This window comes from Saccopteryx bilineata, chromosome 11 (genome assembly GCF_036850765.1).
Source record: "Saccopteryx bilineata isolate mSacBil1 chromosome 11, mSacBil1_pri_phased_curated, whole genome shotgun sequence".
Taxonomy (NCBI): domain Eukaryota; kingdom Metazoa; phylum Chordata; class Mammalia; order Chiroptera; family Emballonuridae; genus Saccopteryx; species Saccopteryx bilineata.
In genome coordinates this window covers 21,127,352-21,139,520 of record NC_089500.1, presented here as the reverse complement: position 1 = coordinate 21,139,520, position 12,169 = coordinate 21,127,352, and the positions used below count along the sequence as shown (strand labels likewise).

At 51.9% G+C, this 12,169-nt stretch overlaps 1 protein-coding gene across 5 annotated transcripts in view; it reads left to right on the top strand.

The window, feature by feature from the left end:
* CTIF (cap binding complex dependent translation initiation factor) overlaps window positions 1–12,169 on the top strand; it is a 272,016-nt gene that overhangs the window by 254,020 nt on the left and 5,827 nt on the right. The window lies entirely within an intron of this gene.

The window sequence follows — 12,169 nt, the reverse complement described above, 5'->3', positions numbered from 1 at the left end:
GTGGCTGGGCCTGTTAGGAAATCCAGGAGCCGCTCTGTCTGCTTTCCAGCGGGCGCCACTTCTCTCTTTCCACTGCTTTGCTCAATTCGCGGCGCTGGCTCCGGGGCCAGGCTGGCGGTGGGCGGGCAGCCGGCACCCTCTGCCACAGGCCTGGTGCCTGAGAAGCGCCTGCTCCTCCTCAGCTAGTGTTGTCACAAGACTCCGGCCAGGCTGCGGAATCATGCTGATAAGACCAGCTGGCTGTAGGTGGCCATCTCCCATCTCTGGTGGGAAGACAGGGTGACCCTCGGGGAAGGATTCCAGACTATTTCCTTCTGGGTTGAACGTCACTGTCCTTATCTCCTTTCCTGCCAGGCAGGGACTCCTTACCAGTCACACACAAATGAAAACCCCACCCCAGACATACAAACCCCAGTACTTGAAGGGGGAGGGCTTGCCTCTGGCTCTGTTCACTCCACGTGGGTCTCTACCTATCAGGCAGGGGAGCAGGAAGTATGCATGGAGATATTATCTATCAACTTGGTGCAGGGGGGCAGGCAGAGAGGAACGTCCTAACATTGGAGCCGCCGTGGTGTCTGCTGCGAAAGCCCTTGGACCTGTCAATCAACTGAGATATTTCTCAGAGGAAAAACAGCCAAGGGATGGGCCAAAGGCCAATCACTAGGTCCAAGGGCAATTGGGATAGAGATAGGGGCCATCGTGGAGCTGAGTAGGAGGGTGGGATGCGAGTAAAAAATAAGTATGCCTGGCCCAGCCCGTCACAGGAGCATCTTGCAGCCTGGAGTGTCATTGCCAGCCCTTAGAACCTGGGAACACGGGATCACCATTGGGATATGAGAATGGAGAAAACTGAAGCCCTGAGGTGTCAACTGATGGCCTGGTTTCCCAGCTCGTTGCTGTGAGAACTGAGAGAGAACACTAACCTTGCAACTCCTCACTCGGTCCCAGGCTTCAAGTCCCACCTGGGAGGAGCAGTCTGCCCCAGACAGGCAGGCTTGCTGTGGGCTGTGCTTCCTGGAGGCAGGGGGCTGGCCTCGTTGACCCTTCAAGGTCTGTTCAAGCCCAGCAGTGGCTGGTTCTACAGCCGAGTTGCTATGGGAACTATAACTTTGAATTTCCTGACTCTGGGGCTGTGAAAATCACAACCTGAACCTTCCGTTGATGTGGGTTTCTAGATTAATTTCCTGTTTGATTGTTTACTTTAGAGAATGGAAAATGCCTTTGCAGGCAGCTAGTTCCCTAAACCTAGACACTCTCACACCCTCCCCCACAGCCAGCAAGGTCAAGTTTAGGACTCAAGTGGGTGGAGGTGGAGAGGCCAAGGGATGGGGTCAGGGCCCCGGGGGAGGGGAGGTACAGCCAGGAGCAGATGGCAGTCTGGGGCCCCCTCCCTTGCCATGCTCTCCCCTATGTCAGTCGAGGGTCCAGCCTGGTGACCTGTGAGTTCAGCAACTGCCTGTTGAGGGCCATCTGCCCACCACCTGAGCCCCAGGTCTGGCCCCCAGCCAGCCCAAACTCCTCCCCTGTCTCAGGGAGCTGTTTTGTGCTGAGTCAGACAAAAAATGCAGTCATTTCTCCAGAGGGGTATCCAGAAGGTACTGTGAGGGGAGGGATGGTCCCAGGTGCCACCAGACATCCAGTGCCTCCAGGCTGGGCACCGATGGCTGAGCTCCCCGGAGGAACCTTGGAAAATAACCGCTCCCCACAGGCCCCCCCTGCTCCAGCACGGAGCAGTGGACGGTGTGCCTGGTGCCGGAACTCCGTCCCGCGCCCGCCTCCCTTCCCTGGGGAGCGGTTAGTGCCGCAGGCTCAGGCCAGGCCCTGCGGCAGGTGTCACGATCTCCTGCAGTGACCACCTCTCGCTAGGAGCAGGGCTGCTTTGTTGCCTCAGAGCCCTTCTCCCACCCCATCTGCCAAACCCGGAGAGATACGCATGAACTCTAACCCACTTAATCAGTGGGGACCCTGCGGCACAAGGAGGAGAAACGGGCTAGGCTAGAGGTCTACCACCTGGTCACCCTTCCCTTGTCTGGGAGGCTGTATAATATACCACTTTTGAGAGCGAAAGGAAAGCACCTACTACTTTGGGGTGACAGGTGAAAACTAGGGTATGTGGTCACCTCACCTTTTTCTGTCCTCTCCCCATCAGCCTTATGTACAGGGGCCTTACTCATGGGGCAGAGGCCACGTCATGTGACTGTGCAGGAGAAGAGACCTGAGTTCAGCTCCCAGTTTTCCATTGCTTGTGTGTTGTCGGGGAAACTGTTTCCCTCTCTGGCCTCATGTCCGCATCTGTAACATGGAGTTACGACAATCGTGTCTAACTCAGATAAGCTAGCTGGTGTAGGGGTAAACTGGATCTTAGAATGCACACACAGCTCAGTACCCCTGTCTAGAGAAAGCACTCAGAAATGTAAGCCAGGTGCTGATTGAAGACCCAGAAGGTGCTGGTTAGCCCTCAGGAGACCCCCGTTGGAAAGGTCAGTCCTCAGGGCTTCCTCGGGCATTTTCTGTCTGCCCTTTGGAGAAATCCATGTGCGCCAGGGTATTGAACACAGAATGAGCCTCGGAGGGGACAGGCAGGCTTCTAGAAGGGAAGAGAAGGGCACTAAAGGAGAAGGCGGGAGGTGTTGACAGTGGTCACGGACAACAACGTCCTCAGGGTTCAAACCCCAACCAGGGTTCCTGGGAACCCGTGGCTGCAGGGACTCTACGAACAGAACTTGCCTCCTGTCCAGGCCACTGGCCAGGGCTTGGCCCTGAAGAGGAGCCACAGGAGCCATGGCCCTGTCCTCTGGCTCCAGTATCTGTGGGATTCAGTGTCTTCTTTGAGCCCCAGATTACGTTTCCAGCCCCCCCCCCCCCCCACGGCCAGCTGTGGGCTGAAGCATTCCCCCATGTGACATTTACTGTGGCCACTTTGTACGGGTGGTTTGCAAGCTCGGCAGGAAGGAGGCTAATTATTGCCTCCGGGGCGCCTGGTCCGCAGCTAGGGTGCCTGCCCGCCTGAGTTAGGAGGGCTGGCAGCCAGGCCACAGGGCACAAGCTTGGACTAAAGTCCAGGTCAGAACCATGAATTTCCTTGACATCTGACCATAGCCACCACACTAGGGCTTCTTATTAGACTAGTGGAAAAGTGACATTTGGGGCAGATTTCCCTCTCCTGGGATGTCAAATGCAGGCATGCACGGAGGGATGATAGTATGTCTTAAATGTAAAACAGCACTAATTTTGTTGTTGCACAGCCTGGCTGGGCGGCAGGAGCAGTTATATGGTTACTTCAGTTCGCAGCCTCGCCCCTTTTCAGAGAAGTGACATTCCTGTTACTTAAGCACCTGACCTTCTCCCCTCCCCTCCCCTCCCCTCCCCTCCGATTATCCCCCCTCTCTCCCGCATTCTACCCACTCATCGCTGCCTCTACCCTTGAAACGTGCTCAAGTCTCCTGCTTTAACAATCGTTCCCCTTGACCCTTTGCCAGCCTCTTTCTTCTAGCATTTTACCCTTCTCTTCTTCTATAGACAAGGTTCCCCCCCAAAAAGAAAGAATTAGAAAGAGAGGAAGAAACAGAGAAGAAAGAACAGAAACCCCCAAAGAATAAGAAGGAAATGTGTACCCCCTTTAGTCTCCACTCCTGACCTCTCACCCTCTGCAGCCCCTTTACCCGGTTTTCGCCTGCCCCTCCCCCTGCACTGAAGTCATCATGGCACAGGTCACCTGTGTTCTCCTAAGCACCAAGTCCGGAGTGGCCTGCTCATTGTTCATCTTATTTGACACTATTGACCTTGTCCTACTTCAAATTTTGTTGGCTTTCATGACATCACTTCTTCCTGTTCTTTTTAGCTCTCTGTCCTCTTCCACTCTGGGGGTTCTTTTTACTCTACCACCCTTTAGATCAGGGGTCTCAAACTCGCGGCCCGTGGGCCGCATGCGGCCCACCGAACAATTTTGTGCAGCCCGCAGACTAATCCACGAAGTTCAAAGTATTTTGGATAAAATTAAGTAAGCCTAGGGGCCTACTTGTATTTTTCATTTCTCTAGCATCCTAGCTAGATATTAGCTTAGTTAACAGCAGTTGTGATGCGAACTACAGTTTCTGGTCGTTTTGTGACACTGAGTAAACTGCATGTACGATTGTGCTTGTTGTACTGATTTTGTTTTGTTTTCAACCGCAGTGAGAAAAGTGTTGCGTAACAGTTGCCTTTTGTAGACCTAGTGCGGCCCTCCGAACGGCTGTGATCTTGCTCTGCGGCCCACATGCTGAGTTGAGTTTGAGACCCCTGGTGTAGATGGTGCTCTTTCATGCATTCTGTGTCTCCCCCAGGACATCTCGCTCACATCCGTGGCCTTGACTGACACCTGGGTGCTGACGGTCGCAGGTGGCCAGCCTCCGGCCAGTCATCTTCCCTGACCTCCCCACGGATCAGAGACTCCACATTTTTGACACTGAATTTTTTCACACTCCCCCAAACCAATGCCTTCTGCCTTCCTACTATCGTTGGTGGCACCACCCTTTATCCAGTTGACCAAGCCCTAAACCTGAGGATTCTCCACCCTCAAGATTGTCCTTTTCCTCACCCTCACTTCTGCCTCCTAAGCACTTCTCCTCCCATTGTGCCTGCTTCAGTTCAAACCATCATCATTTCTCATATCGGGTTGCTCACGGGTCTCCTTGCTTCCAGTCCTACCACCACCCTGCCAGCTCCAGTCTGTTCTCCACACTGTGCAGGAAAGGATCTTTTGAGAATGCAAATATTACCTTCCTACTCTCCAGTTTAAAATTGTTCAATGGCTCCCCAGTCCCTTGGGGAAAATTCAAACTTAGTAGCATGGCATCGAGAGCCTTTTAGGCTGTGGCCCTTGCCTTCTTTACCATTATGTTCTCTGTCCCCCCCGCCCCAGCACCATACATTTTAGCATCTTGAAATACTTGTTATTCACCAGTGCACTCTGCTAGTTCACATTTTTAGCTCTTGTGCATATGCCATATGCTGCTCCTTCTGCCATGTGCCTGGCGTGCTCTCCACCACCACCATTCCATCTTGTGTTCCAGCCCCACATACCTAGCACAGTTTCTCGATTTCTTCCTACTAGACCATAAGTTGCAAATCTTATATTCTTGTTATCCCTGTATTTATACAGTATTTAACACATAGTAGGTGTTGCATAACTGTTGTTGAAAGGATGGATGGGTAGATGAGTGGGTAGATGGATGGACAGGTAAATGCATGAAAGGATGGGTGGGTAGATGAGTGGGTAGATGGATGGACAGGTAAATGCATGAAAGGATGGATGGGTAGATGAGTGGGTAGATGGATGGACAGGTAAATGCATGAAAGGATGGATGGGTGGATGAGTGGGTAGATGGATGGACAGGTAAATGCATGAAAGGATGGATGGGTGGATGGAAGGTTGGATACATGGTATGTGTGGGTAGAAGATGGGAGGATAAATGGATGCATTGGTGGGTGAAAAATGGATTAATAACTTGGTAGGTAAGTAAGTGGGTATATGGATGAGTAGGTGGATAAATGGGTGGGTGGATAGATAGATGGTAGCCAATACAGACACAAAATAGATTAAACCAGTTCAAGTTTGTAAAGACCCAAGTTGATTATTGTCACCATTCAACAAAATTAAGAATTATGAATTCTGATCAGCAAAATATGAATTAGCCAATGTGAGGGAAATTAAAATAATTCTCCAAGGAAGAGGGTGCTGACTTAGGACTTCTGTGCATCTTTTAGATCTCCTCAGACTTACAGTCTGTCTGGCTTGTTCAAGCCGCTTGACTAGTGAGCTTTGGTTTCACTACATTATTAAGTAGAGATAATAATGCCTGTGGCCTTTCCCTGTCTCTACGAGAGTATCACAGGGTAAATGGGATGGTGTATACAAAGTATGTCAAGATCTTCAAGGAAGATGCATGTTTATAAAGATATACATTTAATTACAATAATCACACCTTGTATTTGAATCAAGCTTTGTACTTTGTAAAGCTCTTTCCACATACGTTATCTCAATTGACTCTCAAAACAATTCCAGGCAGGGATAATCCCCATTCTCCAGTGAGGCACCTGAGGTGGAGAGTGATTAAGTGACATGCTCAGGGTCCCTTTTAATGAGTAGCAGGTCTTCTGGCTCCAAGCCTGCTGCACATTTTGGATGTCACCCTTTTCAGATAGATTATCTATTTCCCCTGCCTCCTGAAGAGACCCAGGCATAACTGACCCTCATCTTGATGACTCCAGGTCAGTATCATGAACATCAGTTTCTCTAGACTTAGCTGTAGATGCCAATCCAGGTCCAGCAGAGGTGCAGGGTGGGGGCCTGGACTTGTACCTCAGGACACTCCTGAGATGTAGGTGTCCATGTGCCATGCCGGACCATGTAGCATGCATCAGGGCCATTTCTTTTGCCTCTGCCACATTCTTCCACCTCTCCCCTTTCTCTCCACTATCAGCCTTTCTGCCCATCACTGAGTTCCTGGACCACTACAGACCTCCACCCTCACCCTGGCTCTTCCTTCTCTCTCCTCGTCCTGCGGCTTCTTACTCTCTGCGCATCCTGCCACACACAGCCCTGGCCCTTCTGTAGACCCAGCCAACCAATGAGAGCTCTGGATCATTTCCCAGAAAACCAGCCAATCACACGCACTCCGAAATCTCACTTATGCTCCCTTATTGCTGCCCCCGGCCTTCCCTCGGCTACCCCTAAAGGAGGGGGGACTCCTACAGGCAGGGACTGAGCTGAGTTTTTGTTGTGGCTAGAGTAGGCTGCTTGGGTTTGTTCTTCAAGAGTGAAACCGTGCTGCTGCTAAGCTCAGGTGGTCAGGGCGGGCTAGCCATCCTGCCTCAGGTTGGCGGCACTGAGTCCTCACTACTAAGACAAGAAGCTGCCATCTCCAGCCCTTGCTTGCCTCCCACACACAAAGGCAGCCCCGTGGGTCCTTCCATCAGCACCCTCCTTCCCTCTCCACGGTGTGGCATCCCAAGCAACCAGCCCGACTCCGTCCTGGGCACGCCTTGGGCAGCATGCCCAGGCCTTGTGGACCTTCCATCGGGGACACTGGGATGCGCCCACCAGGCTGCCTTTCTCCGCAGTTGCTGTCGGGCCTCCCACAGCCTGACTCCAAGCCCCTTGGCTTCTCCCTGAGGGAGGATGTGTTGGGTGTGCCCACAACAAGTCTCCGGCAGAGACAATAGGACAGGAATGCATTAGCTTCCGAACAAACACTGTGTGGGCTCGCACAATTGCCTTGGATTCTCGTCCAAGAAACACATTTCCCTGTTGGAGGGCAGGGCGAGGGTGCCTGCCCCAGCCCGCCCACACCCTCTCTGTGCCAGAGACTCTGATGAGTGGGCTGCTCCTTCCCTGCCCCAGGGCCTTCAACCCCAGGGCCTGGGGGCCGCCCTGCCTTCTCCATGGGACTTTTCTTCCAAAGAATGCCTGCTCCTTCCACCACTTTCTTTTTAGATCATTGTTTTATTGCAGTAAAATATATGTATCATAAAATTGATTGTTTTAGCCATTTTTTTTAAGAGTACAGGTCAGTGGCATGAAGTACATTAAAATTGTTGTGCGACCATCCCTGTCATTCATTTCCAGAACTTTCCATCTTCCCAACTGAAATTCTGCACCCATCAAACAGCAACACCCCATTACTTCTTCCTCCAGCCCCTTGGCAACCGCCATTTTGCTGTCTCCATGAATTTGACTACGTGCCTCATCTAAGTGGACTCATACAGCATTTGTTCTTTTGTATCTGGCTTATTTCACTGAGTATCATGTCCTCAAGGTTCATCTGTGGTATAGCATGTCAGAATCTCCTTCCTTTTCAAGGCTGAATAACATTGCATTGTATGTAGAGACCACGTGTTGCTTATCCACTAACCCGGTGTGGATACTTGGGCCGCTTCCGCCTCTTGCCTGTTGTGAATACTGCTGTTGTGAGCAGGGGTGTGCAAGACCCTGTTTGAGTGGCCACTACTTTTGAAACTGCCTTAAAGCTAAATAAAGCACTGTCTCCAGAAGATCCCAGATAGAAGCTACCTAAGAGAGCTCAGCGGACCCCTCAACATATTATCAGGGATGTGTTTATATAAAAACTCGCTGTCTGTTCTTCAGAAAAAGCAGAAATGGAACGCAGACAGGTGAGTTTGGGTCAAGGTGGAAAAGAGTGGAAGGGTCTTGTACTTTGGACACTGCCCACAAAGGACAAGTCAGCCACAGCTTCCTGGGAAGCCACTGGTCACCCAGAGGTGTGGGAGCCTCTGAAGGCCGGGGCAGGTGTCCTTGGAGGGAGTCCTGGGGAGCTGAGTCAAGGGCTGCCCACTGGGAGGTAGGCCCGCCTCTGGTTGTGGCAGCAGGGTGCCGCTTCCTGCCTGTGACAGTGGGGAAGGTCCCCTTGGGAGGGGGGTTGACGATGACGCTCTCCTTGGCTCGAAGGCTCTGCTGCCAAAAGCTGGCAGTGAGCGGCCAGGTCGGCAGGTAGGGGAGACCAGGATGCGGTCTGCGGCCACGATTCCCTTTATGAGCTCTGCATCCCAGCATCTGTGACAGATAAGCAGGAGGGAGAACAGCCAGTCCTCCTGACTTCCTTGAGAAAAGCTAGCAGGCCCTTTGCACGATGTGATTTTTGGTTTAACACAGGCTTTCCCAAACCATCAAATGAAAGATAAGGTTGGAAGAAAGGTTCTGGGGTTGAGAGCTACCCACCCCCACTCCCACCGAGTCTGTCCCCTGCCCCGGAAGCCAGGAGCCAGGGCCCCACCAGGGAGGGAGGACAGTGGCCTGGGGCTGGCCCCAGGACCAGGCCCCCGGGGGAGTCTGGGCACGCAGAGGGGGGGAAGGGACATGAACAAGAAGTAGGCCGGTCACAAATACGTAGGGCAGAAGAGAAACGGAACAGGAAGACAAGGTTCTGCTCTGCTGTCAGAACCTGGGCCGGGAGCAGGTGGAGGCAGGCAGGCCCTGGGCAGTAAACACAGGAGCAGGAGGAGTCTACACTTGCTCATCAGGACAGTGCTCAGCCGACAAGAGCATGGATGGAGGCTTTCCACGCAGCACCGTCAGAAGTCCCAAGGGCCACCTGCAGGGAGAAGCAGTCACCTTTCAGAGCATGTAGGACTTGTCAGGCCCTGGCTCTTCACAGTATTTCCCATAAACTTACCTCACTTGTCCCTAAACCCCAGGACACCAAAGAAGCTGATCTCAGGACAGACTGTGACCCCACGTTCATCTTATTCGCCATGACAAGCATTTATTGAGCACCTGCTATATGTTAGCCAATGTGCTGGGCACCTGGAGCTGCCCCCTTCCTTCCTTCCCGTGGGCTCCGGTCCTGTCTGCTCCCTCCTCCACCAGCTGCTGCTGCCCAGTGTCTCCAGGAGCTCCCTTCCCACCAGGTGGATACCCCACTTCCCCTTTCTTGCACTTTCTTCCGGTAATTTCTATTTTAAGGGTTTTTTCCCCCGGCAGACTCCTCAGTTATAACTCTGCGCCATGTCTGCTGTGGTGAGAAGGGTGTGTGGCTGGGGGTCCCATGCCCCCCGATCTCACCGGTTCAGCTGTGTGCACCAGGACCACCTGCCGATGAGCTGACTCGGGCTTAGCCCCTCTGGCTTGCTGACTTCCAGCTGGGTGGCATTCTCCTTGCCTCCCAAAGCGTATTGTTAACAAATATTTCCAAGTGCCTCCTATGTGCCAGGCGTTGGATGCAGCAGGGGACAAAACAAAAACCCTGCCCTCACAGCACTTGTTTTCTAGCAGTGGGGGAGACAGACAACAGACCAACAAGTAGATACTAGGTCAGAGGTAAGACAGAAGGGAATAGGCGAGGAGGATATGTGGAATTCGAATGTCATGCCAACAGCGGGACATTCCCCGAGTTGTATGTGATGTCACCTCCGCTTGAACATGCCATGTTCGAGTCAAAAACCTTGACTCCAGGTCTCAGTCAGTGAACAGGGATGCTCACACTAAATATGCCTACCTCTTACGTTCTCCTTACCCTCCAGCCTCCCTTTAAAGGAAAAAGCAGCACGTAAGTCATATCAACTGACATTTAGTGGATTCCTGTTGTGGCCAGGAGCTGTGCTAGATGTTAAAGAGCAACTCTGATTACCATGGCCCGGGCCCTACCTTCCGGGAGCAGGCAGTTCAGACTGGGAAAGGTCTCATTTCCTGTGTGGAATGCCACACGGGTGGGAAAGATGGAGAGAACTCGGGGGTGAGACACAGGGGAGGACACCATGGGCTGGGGCAATCTGGGAGTCCCTGAGGAAAGCTACGAAGTGACCTGGGCAGGAGGAGAAGGCCGAAATGGAGGGTCCCAGCGGGTAGATGTGGGGTCATCTGAGGGAAGCGATGATCACAGTGGTGGGGGAGGGAAGGTGGAGACAGAACCGAGATGTATTTAGGGGTCTGGAGGCAGAGAATTAACCAGCAATGGGGACTGTGCAAAAAGCGGTCAGTGGGGCTTGAGGAGAACAGGGTGGCGGGGCTTCTCAGGCTGTAGCTGGGCCTTCTCCTGGGGGCTCAAGAAGAAATGAATTTGAAAACAAGCAGACAGTAACAAGTGTTGTCAAGGGTGTGGGGAAAATCTCAATCCATAGACACTGCTGGCCAGGCTGTAAAATGGTGCAGCCACAGTTTGTCTTGGTCCTTAAAGAGCTAAGCTGGACACCACGTGAACCAGCACTTCCACCCCTAGGTGTGTGCCCACGAGAACTGGAAACATGTCCACATGAATGTGTATAGCACCACTGTTCACAATAGCCCAAACGTGGAAACAACTCAAATGTCTTACCAGTGGAAGAATGGATGAACAGAATGTGGTGTAACATACAATGGGATACTATTCGACTGTGAAAAGGAATAAAGAACTGTTACAACATGGACGGACTTCAAATACGTTATGTTAGGCTGCGTACATCAGTTGGTCAGAGTCGTCCCGATACACCAAGGTGTCCCCAGGTTGGGACACACACAGGAATCGACCAATGAATGCATGTATAGGTGGAACAACAAACCAGTTTTTCTCCCTTCCCTCTGTCTCTCTCTAAAAATCAATACATTTAAAAAAAGAAGTTACGTTAAGTAGAAGCCAGTCACAAAGGGCTACATATTGATATTATATGATTCCATTTATATGACATGTTGCAAATAGGCAAATCCGCAGAGACAAAGATGAGCGGTTGCCGGAGGATGGCGGTGCGGGAACTCACTGCGCTCGTGTAGGGGAGATGAAGACATTCTGGATAAGATTGCAGAACCTTATGACTATACTAAGTCACTGAATTGTATACTTTAAAATGGTGAATTTGATGTTATATGAATTTAAATTTAAAAGTCAAAAGAAAGAGATTGAGAGAATGAGAAGAGGCCAGGAGGGGGAAGCCCAACCAGGGCCAGATCCAGTGGGCAGCCTGGCATGACCTGGGTCGGGAGGCAGGTCCAGCCTCTGGGTAAGTCAGTCAGTGCAGCCGTGCTTTTACAGAAGAGCATAAATCCTCCTCCTGTAGCCAGGGCCTCGGAACGGCCAAGACCACAGCTAAAGCTCCCCTTACCAACCTGGAAGTCTTTAAGCTAATTTCATCTCTAAGGGTTTTCTTTTTCTTTTTCTTTTTCTTTTTTTTTTTTTAAGCAAGAGAGAGACAGGGACAGACAGGAAGGGAGAGAGATGAGAAGTATCAACTCGTAATTGTGTCTCTTTAGTTGTTTATTGATTGCTTTCTCATATGTGCCTTGACTGAGGTGCTCTAGCTGAGCCAGTAACTCCCTTGGGCTTCAAGCCAGTGACCTTGGGCTCAAGCCAGCAACCTTGGGCTCAAGCCAGAGACCATGGGGTCATGTCTGTGATCCCATGCTCAAGCCAGATGAGCCTACACTCAAGCTAGCCACCTTGGGGTTTCGAACCTGGGTCCTCAGTGTCCCAGGTCAACACTCTATCCACTGCACCACCACCTGGTCAGGTTCACTGAGGATTTTTTGCTGACCAGTTGTTAACAGCCAATGATCCCAGCATATTTGCCACCATCTTTAGACCTACCTGCAGCCTTTCTCTGCCATGGCCTCTAACCACAGCCTTCTTGCCAGCCAGGGCGCCCGCCTGTCTGTCCACAGCAGTCCTCCAACAGCACAGAGCCCGCCCGAGGGGCCACAGCTTCC